This window comes from Acromyrmex echinatior, chromosome 15, assembly GCF_024713525.1.
Source record: "Acromyrmex echinatior isolate Ae372 chromosome 15, ASM2471352v2, whole genome shotgun sequence".
NCBI lineage: Eukaryota > Metazoa > Arthropoda > Insecta > Hymenoptera > Formicidae > Acromyrmex > Acromyrmex echinatior.
In genome coordinates, this window is record NC_141866.1 from 3,222,216 (window position 1) to 3,240,427 (window position 18,212).

The 18,212-nt window shown below is 38.0% G+C and overlaps 1 protein-coding gene across 24 annotated transcripts in view; it reads left to right on the forward strand.

Annotated features, from left to right (window-relative positions):
* The window catches only part of LOC105149352 (adenosine receptor A3), a 457,094-nt gene that overhangs the window by 101,851 nt on the left and 337,031 nt on the right, over positions 1 to 18,212 (forward strand). For 3 of the 24 annotated variants that reach the window (XM_087414053.1, XM_087414054.1, XM_087414046.1), the window contains one exon: positions 2,957 to 3,048. The exons of 20 other annotated variants lie outside the window; for them this stretch is intronic. The gene's annotated coding sequence lies outside the window, so the exon portion shown is untranslated. The remainder of the gene's footprint in view (positions 1 to 2,956; positions 3,049 to 18,212) is intronic. One more of the 24 variants, XM_087414047.1, reaches the window with a different exon arrangement.

The window sequence follows — 18,212 nt, forward strand, 5'->3', positions numbered from 1 at the left end:
CACACCGATCTCTGATATTCGATATGACTTTCGCACATAAGCAAATATTTGATCGGGTCTGGTCGGTGAATCTTGCCTATCGGAGTAATTTTCGCGTATTATATCATCCCGCGGTTTGGAAATCGGAAATCCCTTCGCGCGGATCAACTTCGGATCGACTTTCCATGATTAGGCTTGTGCCAACAGTCGTTTTGCAAAGGGCGCGGTTAGCCGCTGCGCCGCGGGCTTTCTCGAATAGGTAAGCTCGAAAACGCGCGAGAGCGCGATAATTATTTCAGTCTCTTTCATCGGCGAGCACTCTCGGTAATGAGAGACGTTTTCCCAGTAGGCGCGGCTGTGCATACGTCGTCCTCGCTCCGTCTCGCACGTTACGGATGGTCAGCATATTTTAATCTAAGCCGGATCAACGTGATGGCACAAATTGTCCCATTATTATCGGTTTTCGATGTTACATTATGAATTTCAACACATTCGACACGTTAGCAATTCGTTATGGTCTCCTTCATATTTTTCTCATAAATTTCCGGAATTACTGAAAACGTTTTAAATTCTTATGCATTATTACTCGAGCAGAAAATTAAAGAAAAAAAATATTTTGACGCGATTGTGTAAAATCGAGAGAAATTTATCGAATTGATTTTAGAATAAGCTTGAGCTTAAAATGTATTATATGCTTATTACATATCAGCGATTTTAATTCGGAGCAGCGCGTGTTTCGCGAGGCGAATATTCGTGAAATATAATGCCTTGGTCGTACCAACCGGCCCTTTCATGATCGCCCTCCCTTTCTTTCCCTCCCCCTCATGTATATGCGATCTTTCTTCTGGTTTCTCGACCGCGCGCACAACTACCCCCCTGCTCCTTTACATCCGCGTTCTCCTCTCGATGGCGGCGGCTCGAAAACAGGTTTTGTCACTTCGTCGTGCAAATGCTGCGTCCTTCGCGCAGGGGAACGAGATATGTAAGCGCCTTGCAGATTAAACGACACGTTAAGCGCGATAGGCACAAATGGATGTAGTCATGATTCTCCTGTTTACGTGTACACACATATCCCATAGTTGTGTGACGTATAATAAGGCGCGAGAAGATCCTTCTCTCTGCGCGATGTCTCCTCGTGGGACTTAGTAAATCTGAGCGTTGTGATATGTCTCGTGTTAACTGATCCCGAGCGTAGGAGGTTATTCGCTAGATCGCAACGGGATATTTGTTATGCGCCGTGTACGTATGGTACGAAAACATCCCGGTTATAATGCTACTATCTCCGTTGCAGCGCGTCGCTCTTTGTGCGGAGAGGTAATAAATTACACAGCCGTTAAATGGAATATTGTTGTCATAACATAAAATTTTATGCGTTCCCTTTTATGAGGTTGTAATAAATATTATAATAATGCAACCTAATTCTATATGCACGTGAAACTGTATAAAAATGATTATAATTTTATTATTATTATATTAGCTAAGGATAACGTAAAGTCATGAATTAAGAATCGAAATGTCCGAAGCAGCTATGTTGGCTACCGCATTGCTGTGTGTTGGATATTTCCCTTGTAAAATTTTCATCAACATTAGCTTTTATACGCCATTTACCTTGGTGCCCTAATCTCCATTTTTATTACTTTATGCATTTCTCTCGCGAAGGCTCTTAAAACACTCCGCGGCACTTCAGTATATAACAAATGTACCTTTCCCTTTATCCTGTTCCGCTTTGATAAAAACGACGTATAAAGCAAACCATATTATTTTTAACTGCGCTTCTAGCGTAGACATCGTTATAGCGGTAAAGTACACTTATTTAAAGACAATATTCGCGCGTGTACACAGCGTAAACCTAAATGGCGCGCGTGCACTCGGAACTAACGGAAGGTTGGAGAATCCTTAAAGTAAATGCGCTCGCGGGGTCGAGAACTTACGGGCTTGTTGTTAGTAACTTGAGAGTCGGTTGTTGTTCCTCGCGGTTTCGCTGCTGCGCCTACGACGAGCAAGCACCGGGCGGGATGCTGCGGGATGCTGCGGGATGTTGCTGTGAAAACTTACGGACCGCGCTAAGAGAATTCGACGTTAATAATCGTAGGGGAGCGACCATTTCCCGTGCTTGCCGCATAATTGCTGCCGCTGCAATCATTGTAACGCGGCAATACAAACGGTGGTGCTAGCGGACATGTCCGCGCGGGACGAGGGAAATGCATACATGTGCACTTGTGCAGTCACAGCGGAGCACATAAACGTGGCGTTACGGCTTCGGGCCGGTCGTTGTGCTACTACGTTCCAGGGGCACGAATTATGGGAGACATTTGCGCGGTAGTTATCGTTTTCGGGTTATTAAACCATTTATCTAACGCACAGAGAGCTCCTTTAAATTCTCGGCCAATGGTAGTCGGTAGTGCCGCGCGCAGCAGCGGTCTCGTCTCTGACTCTCGTCTCTCATCGTCATCGCCCGGTTGAAGATTATTTCTATTTATGTTGCTATCGAGCGCGTTTCACTGCACATTTTCCTTCGCCATCATTCTGAAGATATTGGTTATACAATTCGAAGTTGAAACGTTGGGACAGACGATACACAGACGAAAGATAAGATTCGTAACGCATGAATACGCTTGTATGTATCTACTCTTGAATAAAATCATGCATGTGAGTTAATGATTGGTAGTGACTTGTAAATCTAGTCGTTTCGTTTGACAATTTCGTCAATTTAAATATATTTGCGTAAAAATTGTTCCGAAATATTAACAGATTGTCAATATAAAACGGAATAGTTTTGAGCGCCCACTTTAGGTGATCTATAATTTATGATCTAAAATTCGGAGTAGAATCTTATGTATCATATAATAAAATAGTGAGAATTAAGGCAAATGAGAGTATAATGCAGTTGTTGTAGCGTGATTAAATAATATTGTTAGTCAGTGCAATATTTAATTGAATATATTTCTATACGAACGTTTTTCTCTTTTTTTTTTAGTCATCATCAGCGTTACAACAATTCTTCATAAATAAAGAACATCTCTTATGCATCAAAGGCAGCCACTATAGGATTGGATGATCTCAAGTGAGGTGCATGAATTTGTATATTTAATACAATTTTTTCATTAGACGATGTGAGAGATATGATTACAAGAACAAGTAAATTATAAATTATAAGAATCTCCATGAATTCGTGCAAACAAACGTTATAATAAATATAAATCATTCGTCAGAATAAAAGAAAATATATGTTAGTTGAGGCACGGCAAAATTGAGATCGATCAATCTCTCATAAAAAAAGAGACGAAAGAGTTCGTATAGAAATATATTCAATTAAATACTGCACTGAATAATAGTATTATTTAACCACGCTACAACAACTGCGTTATATCTCATTTATCTTAATTCTTATTATTTTATTATTTCGAGAGTCATAAAGAAACTATAACATTTCCGTTACTAATTTTTCCTATAATTTTCTCGCGTAACATAGAAAACATTTGAAGAAATAGTAATCACGCATACAAAATATATCAGGATACATATTTATACTTGGAACATGTGACACAAAATTATAAGCAGAATTTTATCTTGAATTTGATCGCGAATTATAAATCATTTAAAAGAAGAGCTTTAAAGAATGATTATAAAATTTATTTTTATGTTATCGTAAACGTGAATTTATTTATGAATTAATATCTTGATATTATTTTGTATTTCGAATAATTTAAGAAAAAAAAAATTACACTTTAAATATGGTTACAATAGATAACTAATGATATTAACTTGCAGTTACAATAAATTACTTAGTAATATTAATACCGCCATTACAATAAAGTTTGATATTTACCTAACGTACAATATATACCTAGCACGCGTCCGCCACAAATATCCATTAACACTCTGCGTCTGTGGAGGAGCCGCATTCAAGGTATCGAAGATTGGTGTGTCGACCCATTAAAGTATTTGCTGTCGCTGCAAGCGAAGTGAAAAACGGAATTTCCGCGATTTTTATGACTTCCACTCTCTTGGCAACCCCCCGAATATATTTCCAAATAAAGCTTTCACTCCCCGAGTTTCGGCTGCTGGCTGCTGCCGAGGAGTAACAATAAAAGCAACGCATTTCTACGACGCGCGGCACATGAGAACACAGTCGCGCCGCGGCTGTTCCCGTATTTTTTCCGCGATAAATCCATCAGCGTCGCGGCACGATGCGCCTCTCGCACGATGTGTATATGGACCGTTTCCCGAAGCTGCGGACGAGCGATATATTAAGAAAGGGAGGGTACGTACGGGGCGCGAGAGTGGGTTGCAGGGTCGAAACTTTCCGCGCGTTAATCTCGCATACGTTATCCTGGCTGGCGTTTCTTGTCGCTTCAGCTGACGCTGCGCGCCCCTGACTCAGCTGAGAATATTTGACGTTAATGATTATAAAGTAACCGGCACCCTCCGGCACTCATCGGCTAATTGCTCCGTTTTAAATGCTTCGCGGCGTATGCCCGCGATGCCCGTCGCATGGTCGGCATGGCACGGCGCGTCGCGCTGCGACGAAGTGCTCGGGCAAGATTTACGAGTAGAAACCGAACCGACGCGGCGTGCCGAGACGGTGAGATTACTACTTTTTATCTTGTAATCTTATTATCTTATAATCTTCGACCGCGTTATTTTTATTTCGAGCCTTAGCGTCAGTCTTGTGAAGAATGATTGTTATGAAAGCCGTGAAGACTTTAACTACACTGAAATATATATATATTATATTGGTTAATTTATTTTATATATATATATATATATAATAAACTGACTAATTGAATCAAATTTAATATATTTTCTTAAGTTAAATTATTTAACTCCATTTTTTTCAGTTAAATTAATGACATATAATAGGTAGAAGAAGTGACGACCTGGGAGAGGGGGGAGGGAGGTAAAAACGATAAGAAATAACTCAAATTGGACATAATTTAACTTAAGAATTGAGTTATCAATCCTTTCATATTTAACAGTGTACGTTTAATAGAAAAAAGTTGAAAAGATGAAGTCACCAAATTATTATTTTATTATGCTTCATAATTGTGTTTCAAATCCGAATTTACATAGTCTATAGAACTGACAATATTCATATTATATTCATATTATATTCATATAGGTATAACTATTACTAAGCACCAAAACCCGCTTTGACCCGAAAATGACATTTTTATCTCTTATTTGTATTTAGTTTATTGTCCCAGTAGAATTACATGGAGATACGCACAAAACATGTGAATACATAATTACTAATTTAATTAATTTAATTTATTGTATTTCATAATTGTTTCAAAGCTGACAAATCAAATCAACAGCAGTCTATAGAAACAAACAATTTATGGAATTGACAATTGTAGTTGTATATTCACATATTATTAAGCACTAGCATGAATATTATTAGGACCCGTTTTGACTGAAAATGGCATTCTTCTCTTTTATTTGTGTTCAATTTATTGTGTACCAATAGAATTGCAGAGATACGTACAAAACGTGAATACACAATTGGTGAGGCAGTGCTCTGCTGCTGTAAAGTTTACTAGAATGAAATCGGATCGATAATTGATATTACAATGAGATAACAATTACGCATAACTAAAATATAATATACTATATTTTATGCACTTAAACTTATATATTAACGATTTTGCAACGCAAAAACTATATGTAGGTTTCGAATATAAAATATCACACAAGAGCCACATGCAGGTTTTTAATATGAAATAATACGGAAAACAGAATGGTTGCAATGTCCGATACAAAATTAGCAAAAAAAACAAGAGCACGTCAGCATTCTGTGGACGACACAAATCCAGTCACTGCGTGCGTATAAAATAACATAATAAATAACGTAAAAATCATGACGACTTCACAGTTACCGTTTAGTATACGTTCCGTGGCTACATTGCTGTGGTGTTAAAAATGACCGGTAATCTTTTCAGATTTCTTCTTCTGGAAAAAGAGAAAAAGAGAAAAGAGGGATGTTATTACAGCAATGATATTTTCCCGTTGTGTAAACGGGTTCTTACTTACGGCTGCGAACGGTGCATTGACTTTACAAATATTTACTGAGTCGATACGAATATATCGCATTGCGCGAATACGGTAGTGACAATAATGCCATACGATGTAGTGAGATTTGTCAATGTGAGTGCATCACATTTGGATGTACGTCCAATATTCGACGGGTTTTTAGAAATATATCTGGCTCGTGCGAAAATTTATCCGAGAAAATTCGAAGGAGAAATTCATCCGAGAATCATAAATATATTTATGTCATAAAAATATACATGTACGAATGTTTTAACCAATTTAAAATCGAGTTTTTATTTTTTTAGATAGAATAGTATCATTAATATTTAAATTGATGCATGTCTATTAAGCTCGTATTATGCCACATGTGCGTAAATTAAATAACACGTTTTATAATACGACAGTTGATATCAAAATAATTATGAAAAATAAAGGAAAAATAGAGGCGTTTCATTGCATTCTGTCTGCAATGCTCTGTCTACACAGTGCTGGAATTAAAACGAGACGTTAAAAAGGTCCGAATATTTATAAAGCGTGTCGGTTTTTTATGCGTGTCTCTGTTCCTATTAGAATTACTTTGTGTACATTTTTCTTATTTTTTTTTTTACTTCGACCTGAGTGTGGTCTTCGGCTTCGCGTTCGAATTCGCCAGGCCTTTTAGCAGGCAAATTATTTAAAGATAAAAGCAAGTCTGGAGCATTCCAAAATATTTTTTTATTCTTTATGATGCTCTTTGTGATAACAATTACAATACGTTGTATATTCATTCTGGCAGGAGATGTACAGAGTACAACATTAAACAGTGTTATTAATAGTTTATTCGGTTCTATTTGACCTAAAATATAATTAATTTTCTTCCAATATTTCATTTTTTTCTCTGGTATTTGATAACTTTGTTAGTTAATGTAAGATCTTTTTTCTATAAGACACTATTTTGTTTTGTATTTTTCGGAGTTATTTTTAATTATATTGATTTCAAACGATATTGATCATATAATAAATTTAAACAAACCAGCGAGATTAATGTTATGTATTACTTGTATTAATATATTACTTATAATATATTTCATCAATAGTCAAACTTCTTTTTCAAACTCTTCTTAAATGGTAATTCATGGATAATAAAAGTTGATTAAGATCGTTGTTATTGTACGTGATCATCTATTGTTTCTTATTAAGACTACCTTTCTTTATGGTCAATAAGCGGTTGCATCTTGGTTCAATTGATTTAATAGGAATTAATTATTGTTCGTTATTATGCCTGTGTGTACTTCGTTCAATGTATGTATATAAAATCTATAATTCATATATTTTTATCTGTATCGTGTATATATATACACACACACACACACACACACACACACACACACGAATATATTACTTGTTAATAAATATGCCATACATGCACAGCGTTTATTTTTGATATACTAGTATACACAGCGATTATTAAATTTGTTAGACGCTGGAGATATCCGCTTTGTCATAAAGAAAACTCACGTTTATCTAAACGTATATATTCGCAATTAAATAGTCTACGTATTTACGCAGACGAGACTCCATTCTCTCCAATTATCTGCGTCATAATGAAACGCGCTATTATACGCTTAAATTCGCGATAACTCTTCCAATGTTTAATTTGCCGTCTGGACGAAATAAGAGAGCTTATTTATCTTCACGAACGCTCTTATCCGGTTTCGTGTTCACTTCATTTTATTTTTGCATCAATATATTTCTGTGAAGATCTGTCTGTATTTTTTAAACAACTTTGTATGATTATCAATCGATCCTACCGGTTTTCGATCGATAAAAAATAATGATACACACTCAACCAGTAAGCAAACTCGTAAAACGGATCTTACATTGATATCATTAGCGCGATATTAATATTATTATTTAATATTGTTCATATATTTCCTACAATATATATTTATGTTCCTCATCTATTAATTTTAGACATTTTATAAACTTAGCTATTTTACAAGATACTTTTTACTCTTTACTCGACTGGTTTTCACTTTTAATCCATTTATATACGTCCATCTCGATTACTCTGTAAGTTTGATCATAGCTTTTCATTTTGATTTATGCAAACAGTATAATAATGATATTATATATGTTTCTCTTAATGTCTTGGGATTGCCGATGTCAAAACATGTTCTAGAATTCTCGATAGACATTTCATGTAATCCTTTGGTAAACGAAAGGGTGATATTATATATGAACGTTTTGTCGAGCTCGTAAGTTTAATAACGTTAAAAGATATACACGAAAGAATTCGAAAGAATTTTTTCAAGTCGCTCTATTAATCTCTTTTCGCACGGGCTATTTATCCTAGAAGGGTTGCCGCTATTTGGAACCCTCGGTGCTAATATTTCTTTGCGCGAGGCATGCGAATGAAAGAGCCGGGTGCGACGAACCGAACTGGTCTAGATCTCAGCATTAACGACACGTCCATCTTCCGCGAGAGAGACGTTTCTACTCGACGCATTTAGTCTTTCCTTCTCTTTCATCTCATTCGATTGTAGAGTTCCATTTAAGTCGTCGCTGTCTGTTTCTCGAAGATGGTCTAAGAACCAGTTTCGTAAACGCGACTAGAGACTCCATTGCTCCCTCTTGAGGCCGAATATTCTTCCAAAACGAATAATTAGTTTTACCATTTTGTTGTTACCCTTAATTTAAACGATGTCCGAAAACTATGTTTACATGAACGCGTTTAAATATTTTAATTGATAGAATCACGGTTGAAATATTATATAATATTACAATATTATAATTATTCACTTAAAAAATTTTAATTATTATGATAAGTCGAGAATTTCTTTATACTTATTTAAACGTCTTATGTAATGAAATTTTTAATTTATTTCTTTGGTTTACGCGTTTAATGTCTTACACTCTTAATTAATTTAAAACATTACATATATTATGTTTTTATTAATCGCAATTAGTGAAGAAAGTAATGAGAAAAAATTTTTCTCTAATCTTTTAAATTATAATACGACAAAAAAATTTTGAATTTGAGTTTTTTAATTAACTTAAACTCCTTTTCACGTACATACAATTTTTCACGTTCATAAATTTAAGTAATTAAATTAATAATTATGATGCATTGCTTTTAAGTAGTATTTTTTTATATATTTCATTTATAATTAATTCAATTATTACGATAATTATCTTTGTGGATAATTATATGTTGCGCGATATAATATTTTATTAATATTGTTTATTCCACTTACAACGATGTACTAAAAAAGAATTATATAATATATTATAGGACCGTATATGTGTGATAAACTATAGAAATCAAAGTCTTAAACGGATCTTAAATGCTTGTATGATTCTTGTGAATTTATATATTACGTATGTAATCTCCAGAAACGCGCGCCGAAATGATTTTTCGGTCTTGAAAACGCTAACCCGGATCTCTTGCATTCCGTACGAGCGTTCTTAAGCCTTTAGAATAAAAAAATTATTGCGCAGTGTGGAATTTACCTGTTTTTCTCTTGGCTCTTTTTCACGATTCTCTTTGCCTAATTTAAATATATCTGCTTACGCATTTTCTATGGTGATCCACAATCTGGTGTAAGCTAGGTCGGCTGAAGGCCTCTATAATCATAGTGAAATAAGCCCGCGCAGCTGGCTCGCTATTGTCCCGTATTATGTAAACTTCACTACTCTCCACCTGCATTATGCACCGACTTGCGAACTCGCGCGCTGCAATTCGTGGACTCGTTGCCAGAAGCTCGTGCCCGGCATTCACAAAAATGAAAGCCCTTTCAGGAGTCTCTTGAAGAGTCCTATAATGAACCGTGGAAGGAGATTGCCCGCGTTTACCTATTTTAGGAGGGTGTGTTTCGAAATGAAAAACAGTATTCTGCGCAAGCGTTCTTTCGCCTGTTTTTTTTTATCTTCTTTTTATTCGCAATGAGTGCGCTTCCACTCACTCCTACTTCCCTTCAGCTCGATACGCTGCATTCCGTAATTGCGTGCGAACGAAAGTCTCAAAGTCGATAATTAAACGCCACCGGTGAGACTCGCTTTCCTCTCCTCCTCGGGGATAGGGTGAGAGGAGTCAAAGGCACATAACGTCCAGGATTTGCCGACTTCGTCGTCCTATTTGCGCAATAATTTCGCGCGTGTAGCTTTTCCGCCGGCTGCATAAATGTCACGCTCGGTGGGTATGTTACGCCTTGGCTCGAGAGTTGGCAAATTGGATTAAGCGGTGTATCCGGGGCTCAAGGAACTAATGGGTACTAGGGCCACCGGCTTCCGCTGACTATAAAGTTTGCTGGTTGGCTGGTTGGTTGGCTGGCGCCTACGCCAATGCCGGAGGTAACAGCAGGCGGTGGTGTGATTTCGGCTGTAGGGACTAGCTCATGTCGCTTTAAACTGTCACGCGTTGACAGCGGTCTACCGCCGCAGCGGGGATATATCTACCAAGTTTATTATCGCCGACGCAAATCCTGGTCGCGGCTTGAGCGCCACTGCGGTTCTTTTACGCGGATCAGAAATTCTCTCGCAGCTTTAGTGGTGGATCTAGCACGTGGAGGGTAGAGCGAAACGGGAAAACAAGAGTATATCTAATACTTTTCTCGAACGAAAATAATCCGAAGGAGGAAACTTTCATTGAAAAATAAGAGATAAAGTCAAGGTGCATATTTCAAAAGTCACTTATTGCTCAACAAGTTCTTCCGGAATTGCGTTCTTGTTTTCAACGTCTCAAGACACTTATTTCATTGAAATACAAATGCAAAAAAAAATTTTTTTTTTAATGCGTATTACTTTACGTTAGTATTGCATTTAGCGAATATCAAGTGATGTTGTTTTAAGATACATGTATAATTAATATGGATACATCTAATTTACTATATTTTTACTATGTGACGTGCGAATATTTCTTGTAATAAATCTAGATTAGACGGTAATATGTTTCAACTAGGGATTGTATGTCCTGTCGATTAAACTTCAGATTGTATTGTCTGCGAGGAAATGGTTAGGTCAAATCATACGCGAAATACGGAGAATAGGAAACGCAATATATGCTCTGTCTCCGGAGCCCGTTATGGATTTCTGCGGCTGTTCGGCTTATCTTCTTTAACTTTATCGATTAGCGAATGATGTGAGAAATGGGTTAAGCAATGTATTAGGGGTTCTCGACAGCTCGGGATACGTACATGTAGACAATTGGATTTTCGCGAACATATAGCGAATATCGGTGATAAATGTTACGCGTGTGTGCGTCTCACGGCAATACTAGTACAACAGGATTGTCGTCGGTAAGAACTCTTTAATGGCGCATTAGAAGCACTCAGCGTTTCGCATACGCTCGTTTCGTAACCCCTTCGGAGACACAATTATTAAATTACGTTTAATGGCCGCTAATAGCTTGGATTAAAATCGTCCGGGATTGTTGGCAAGTTATTTATCCGGAGGGAGAAAAGGAGCTTAAAATACGAGTGACTACGTGCAATGAACAAGTTTCCGGAGAGAGAGCATCAGTTCGTCCAGTTTCTCAAAGTTTGGAAGCTCACCTGGCCGGTAATTCGCAAACTAAAGACTGGCTCCCGGAGACGGAGTTACGTCGAAATCATTCATTGGAAGACGACCGCTAGGTACGCGAGATGGGAGGGAAGAGCGAAGAGTGACCGTTTGCTACGAATGAATAAAGTTTCCAAACAAATTTCGCCGGGCGAGAGGATGTCGTTTGCAGCTTGGGATTCGCGGTAAACTACTGCGAAGGAACGCGCTGTCGCTATCAAACTCGACTTAGCCCCCTTGGACGGCGGAGAAAAAGAGGCGGAATTGACGTTGGAAGAAGCGCCGTCGGGAGTTTGCGAGATGCGCGCGGAAAGGAACTGGCGAAAAACTTGGAGTCGTCGCTAAATGCCGTAACTATCCCGCTTAAAACGCGGCAAATGCTCTTCGTGACGGGCATTAGCCGTTCCGTTCTGTCTGCGGGAACGGCTAACGAAATTGGATTCCGCCCACGGAGCGGTGTTACAATGTCTCGTATGAATAAATTCATTCACTTTGGTCCCACCACCGTCTCTGCCCCTCACCACTCTCTATGATCTTCCCTTTATCCTTATGCCCTTTTAGCATTCATGCCGGAATGAGACTGTTCTCGGTGCATTTATTGCGCCGCGCCGCACCGCGCCGCGGTTATAGGAATGAGAGCGCCGTTTAAAGCGTAATTCGAAAAATGGAAAATACGCGGGTAGTCGCCTTTGATAATGCAATAGTTTGAATAATTGTTCCGGTAGTCGTCGCTCTCCGGGGTAAAAAGAAGAAGCGTCGTGCGTGAAATTTACGCTGCAGGCGAATCGCGTTACGCACTCACGCAGATGTGTAACGCGCGTCGTTTCGGTGAACATTCAACGTGATAGTCTCGTGCATTTAAAGCGATATTTAAATGATCGCAATGTTAATATTATGTTAACGGAAGACTTACGTTAATGAAGACTATGGCTATGTAGATAGGGCTAGGTAGATATGAATATTAATTGTAAGATATGAATATGAATCGTTTTTTTCTTGTCTTGAATCATAATAGAGTTGTAAAAGTTAACGAGATTTCGAGTAACAACTGCTAGTCTTTATCTTTCATTATATCTATTTATTTAATTGTTGGTGAAAGATTTAAGATAACATCAACCAAATAACGTCTTATGTGCGGTATCTGATAAATAAGTATTATTATCTATTTGTCGCGTCACGTGATATATCTTACTATTATGTGTGTGGTTTTAAATTAGTCGACATTTTTTGCTGCAACTTAATGAGCTCCGCTAATTAAGATGATGACTCTACAGTTGATAAGCACGTAACAACGAGTCTTTGCTAATTATCGCGTGTGCTATACCAGTGATTATCGCTTTTTATATTAGTCGGCACAGGCATCAACTAGATAATTAATATGCAGGAATATGTTAATATTACGTGTAAATAAAATTTTGTTATAAATCGGGCGTGAGATCTCGTAATATAATTCAGCAAATTGTAGAGATATTCTGAATATATTGCATCTCTAAAATTGCACAAGCTTCCTTAATTAATTCTACGCACGTTTCACCCAAGTAGCTACTATAAAAAATACCACCACTTTTGACGTCAAATGTTACATAATAATGGTTATAGTTTAAAAAGTTAAATCCCCCGTCTCGCGATGTAATTGCACTGCTATCCGAGTTCCACGACTTTTGTCACGATATCCACATTCCGGGCAGGAAAAACGCGATTCGTGCCTGGCCGCAATCATTAAAGGAATTAACGTGCGCAAGAGATAACCGAGCTAAGGAGATTCACATTTCTAATTAGTCGTAGGAACGCGATATCTCCTTTTATATGCCGCCACTTGGGCTGGGAACAGCGCGATGAGGGCGTAGGGCATTTGCATGAGAGATGTTCGAGAAATCGGCTGGCAGCCAAAGTAGCGAGACTTTGGCGAGGAAACTGGCTTCCAGCGCAGAAGATTCTGTCCCGATATACTCGCAACGTATTCACGGTCCACACGAAAATTGGGTTAACATTTAATTCCGATAAAGGTTTCTCGTAATTCTCCCGCGGGAAGTAGATAGTAGATAGTATTACTTGATATTTTTTATTTGTTTTTCAGAAACCAATCAATACCTCTAGAAACCATACAATCTTCAATTATACTTACTTAGAATAAGAAATATCGATTTATGATAAAAATTTACATTTAAGGATATCGCAGGATCATAGGAGGGTAGTACTTTCTGAAAACTTTCTTCAATGCAAAATTTTCTCGCAAAGTTTTTTATTTTCACTTAAACAAGAGTTATAGTCCGTTCTCAGTTTTCAGAAAGTAATATACACTTCTTATACGTACATATGTAGTAATAAGCGACTTTAGCCCTCCAATAATATAGATAGACGAAAGAAAAAAAATGTTTCTAAATCCTTTACGTTCTCGCCTTCGCGCGTAAACGTGTTTCCTCGCAGCCTGAGGTCGTTTCGAGATTCTTATTAAAACTTTGCAGCGTGGCACTCGTAACTCGTGGTTATATGTTGTTCTGACCGCGAAGGGAATACATACGCGTTATATAGCATAGAAAAGAAAATGCTGGACAACAATGCGACAAGAAAAGCAGAGCATGAGTCTCGCTTAGAGAAACGTCACATCAGGAACACGGCGTGTTCGTGTCGCGACACTAGGGAGGCAAGTGGTTCGCGACTAACGATGAGAATACTTCTCATCATTTACAAAAAGCACGACTTTTTTTTCTCTCTTTCTTTCTAATTTTTTTTGTGCAGCAGCTTGAAAAGAGCAACGCCGGCAAAATTTTCATACAGAAGATACTATCGGAGGGCGGGGGGAAGGGAGGAGGAGAGAGAGAGAGAGAGAGAGAGAGAGAGAGAGAGAGAGAGAGAGAGAGAGGGGCGTAGTGATTGAAGCGTGCGGCTCGTTTGTAGTGGCAGGTGCCCGCTATATATCGCAAGGATCAATCCCGACAATCGACCAGAGAAGCATCGTCGTCTCGGAACGCGATGGGAAACCGAATGTGATTGATGGTTTGCGGATTGATCCTAGCGCGGCTTTTGAAAGCTGAATGCATCGGATCGTAAGAGGATTTTCCGCATTAGGATCGTTATCGATATGCGATATCGGAAAGTATGGAACGATATTACGCAACACAGAAAGCAATGTCGAGTGTCGCGTTGTTTTTGCGTGATGATCAAGCCGGGATTCTTACTTGTCGTCAGTCTTGGCTCGTGTTATTTAATATAGGAGATTTTTAAGTTCCGACCTATTGTCGCATGCGCACTTGAAAAGTACCGCATTTGAAATGCAATGAATTACCCTTTGACGATTCGCGCGGATGACGTAGTAATGCCGGGGGACATTCCAAGCAGGGAATACGTATATCGGTCTTGAAAGACTAAACTTCATTCGTGCGTTTCTAGCTCCGTTTCTGCTTTCGAGCTTTGGAGAGGGCCGTAACACCCCGTAGTCGCGGCGTAAGGAACCTTTGAGGCTCGCTCCTCGGCTCCGATAGACTGATTTAATGCATTCGCGGGGGCGTGCGTTCGTTCTCATCCCCCCCTTTTTTTTTTATTCCGAGGGCTTTTAAATGGCTGTCGAGCGGACGCGATTACCAGCAGCGGGTGCCTGCACGTCGTAACTAAAGCGCGCGGCAGCCATTTACACTTTCGCGTCGCCACGCATTTATCGTCGGTTCTTCGATCACGAGAAAAACGGGCACGACGTCGGTTTAATCCGCCTCTCTCTGTCTCTGTTCTTCCGTCAAGGTAGATCCCTCGTGTCGCGCGGCCACAAACGAAGTTGCTGGTTCGAGAAAGCACTTTCAGACGGAAGAATCGTTTTCTCGACGCGCTTCGTCAATGCCGCCGCGTTACGCCCTTCAGACTTTTCTTATAAACCAGTGAAGCGACCCGAATCTTTTGCATGCTCCATTTTATTGGTATTCAATGAATGGAGGATTCCACGTCTGCGAAGTTGGATTTTACGGGAATTTGAAGAAAGGAGGCGAGAAAATAAAAAGACACAATACTCACGGTAGGCGCGTTACGTATACATAGGTAATGTTATTAAGAGCGATGTTTCTATTCCCAAGATATTCGAACCCGAAGGCAATTACGTTGATTACCTACACGATGCAGCGACATATCCGTAGGCGCTAATCAGCCGCGCGAGGGAACGGTCGAATCACTCCGCTCGAACGAATGATTGATCATCGAACGAGCGGCACAGCCGAGGCACGAGCATGTATAACGCGTCATATTTCTCCTCATCCACGCTACATCCGGAACGAGCACGGGCATTTCCCCCATCGCCCGGCTTAACGACTTTGGCGGAAATTCGCGCCTCGTGTTTAGCGTAACGAGGCCCTGTCTGATTCTGACATTTTGTTTGGGCACTCACACATACACACACTCGTGCTTGCGTTCACACGAAGCAAGGCAAGACAGATACGCCGAGCATGTCAACAGCGAAATATGGGATATATTTGCCGCACTTAACCACTTAGCCATGTGCATGTATTCGCATGACGTTAAGATATTAATGCACATGCACGATTTATCATGACGTTTAATATATACGAAATTATTACGACGTATATTATGAATATTGAGATAACAGACTTGAGATGACAGATTATTACTAAGTGATTTTGCATTTTACAATTTTTTTAAGCATACATATTCTATCATTGAAAGGCGATTCGACTTAACTAAGTTAATAATTAAATTTTAATTTGACCAAATTAAAGAAGAATCGAAATTATTCATGAATATCCTAAATCAATTGAAGTTGATTTTAAAGCAAAATTTTGTAATAATTTTTTAATCGATTCACGCTTAGCAAAAATGTTAAGAAAATTTAATATGTTATATTTCTTAGCAAATTTTTTCCTTTTTCTCTTTTCTATAAGCATAATGTTAATTCATCGAATGTAACAAGTAATAAATATGTTTTTTACATGTAAAAACATCGTAGTTAGAAAATATCGCTGATTATTTTTGTTGAGAAAATGTAATTCCAGATTTGTCAAAGCTAATGTTTTTCTGCATAAATTTAAAAAATTCTGCTAAAATGAAATAAAAAAGAATACAAGTAAAATATTTAATTTTTATGTAATTTCTTAAAATATAAGCAGTTATGTTTTCTTGGATATTTAGTTAATAAAATAGGAAATAAATCATAGAAAGAAATATAATTATAAATTGAGAGATAAGCGAAGGAGAAATATATTTTAACGAAAGATAGACGGCTCTTTAACGATTCGTCCGTTTCAGTCGTATCTTATTGATTCAGTCTGCATAGAAGTTCCTTATGAACGTGATGCTATCTTGATATAACCAGACGAACGAGTTCACCATCTCGTTTCATGAATAAAAAAATGTACTTATGATCAATTAAGGCATGTTACTGAACATGATCTCGAGCCAAGGTTGATATCAAGGTTGAAGTATCACTTTACGAGAATATCGCCGGAATGGCGTGGCCTCGTATTACCATAAAATTCTGCACAAGTTATTTAATGGAATCAACTTCGAGGCCATATTGTTAGACCGACCAGATTTTAAGATTGAAAGCGTACACGGAGACAGATCGATAATTTCCGCACTATAACGACAGAGCTGATAAGCCGGTAATGAGCAAAGCGGATTCTATATTGACTTAATAAGCTCTTCGTATAAAGTGAGTTTATACACGTAAATTGGCATCATTACTAGTTCGTGCACTGAATGCGATAGATTGAATTTACATTTCACACCTACATTTTGTTATAATAATTCTCGTTCCTGATTATCGATTTGCTAAATAAGATATACAGATGCCGTGTTTATGGGGGGAAAAAAAAAACAATTTAACAATCTCATTAATACAGGAAAAATATAAGCGTACTTTTTATTTCTTCTTTTTCTGTGTGAAAATTATTCCATCTTTCTAGCTAGTAATATAAATTGTCATTAAACAATTGGATGTGCATTTCTCGAATAAAATAATTATCGTATAATCTTATATATTCTCATACCGTATAATCTCGTATAATCTTTTATATTTATATTTAGGTATAATAATATATTTTTATATAGAGCTCTTTATATATGCCAGCTGCAATTTCGTGCTTCCAATACGACATAGACAAATCAGATCAGTCAGATGATGAGATTATAATAGATAACTTACAATTATACTAAACACTACTTGGTAGGCAGATATAAATGAGGACGAAATTGAGGGCGTGGTTGTAAAGAAACTGCTTTCAATAATATCTGTCTAGTATAAATATCGCGATAATATAAGATGAATAACATCCAGGCCTTTGCACAGTCATAATTAGCTATGCACTGAGGGTTATTCAGGATATTAACGTGACTGTCCCCCTCGTATCGTATCTAAAACCGTATCTTTCCCAGACACATTTCCTCCGTTTAAGATGTGGTTAATTATAATATAAGTTATATGTTTTTGGTAAACTAATAAATGATACGTAAATTAGTAAATTTTATCAATCCCACGCTTGTATCTTGCTAGTTACATTACTGGTCATTTAGGTTGAAGTTCTGTTGCTATATGATTATCTCGAGAATTACTGGATGTGCGCGCAGCGTCCAAAACGCATAATTTCGTCGAAATAACAGGGTCAAAGCCGGAGGCGGGTTAAATTACGTCCGGGGGCTAAAGGACAATTAGAATCCACCGTTGG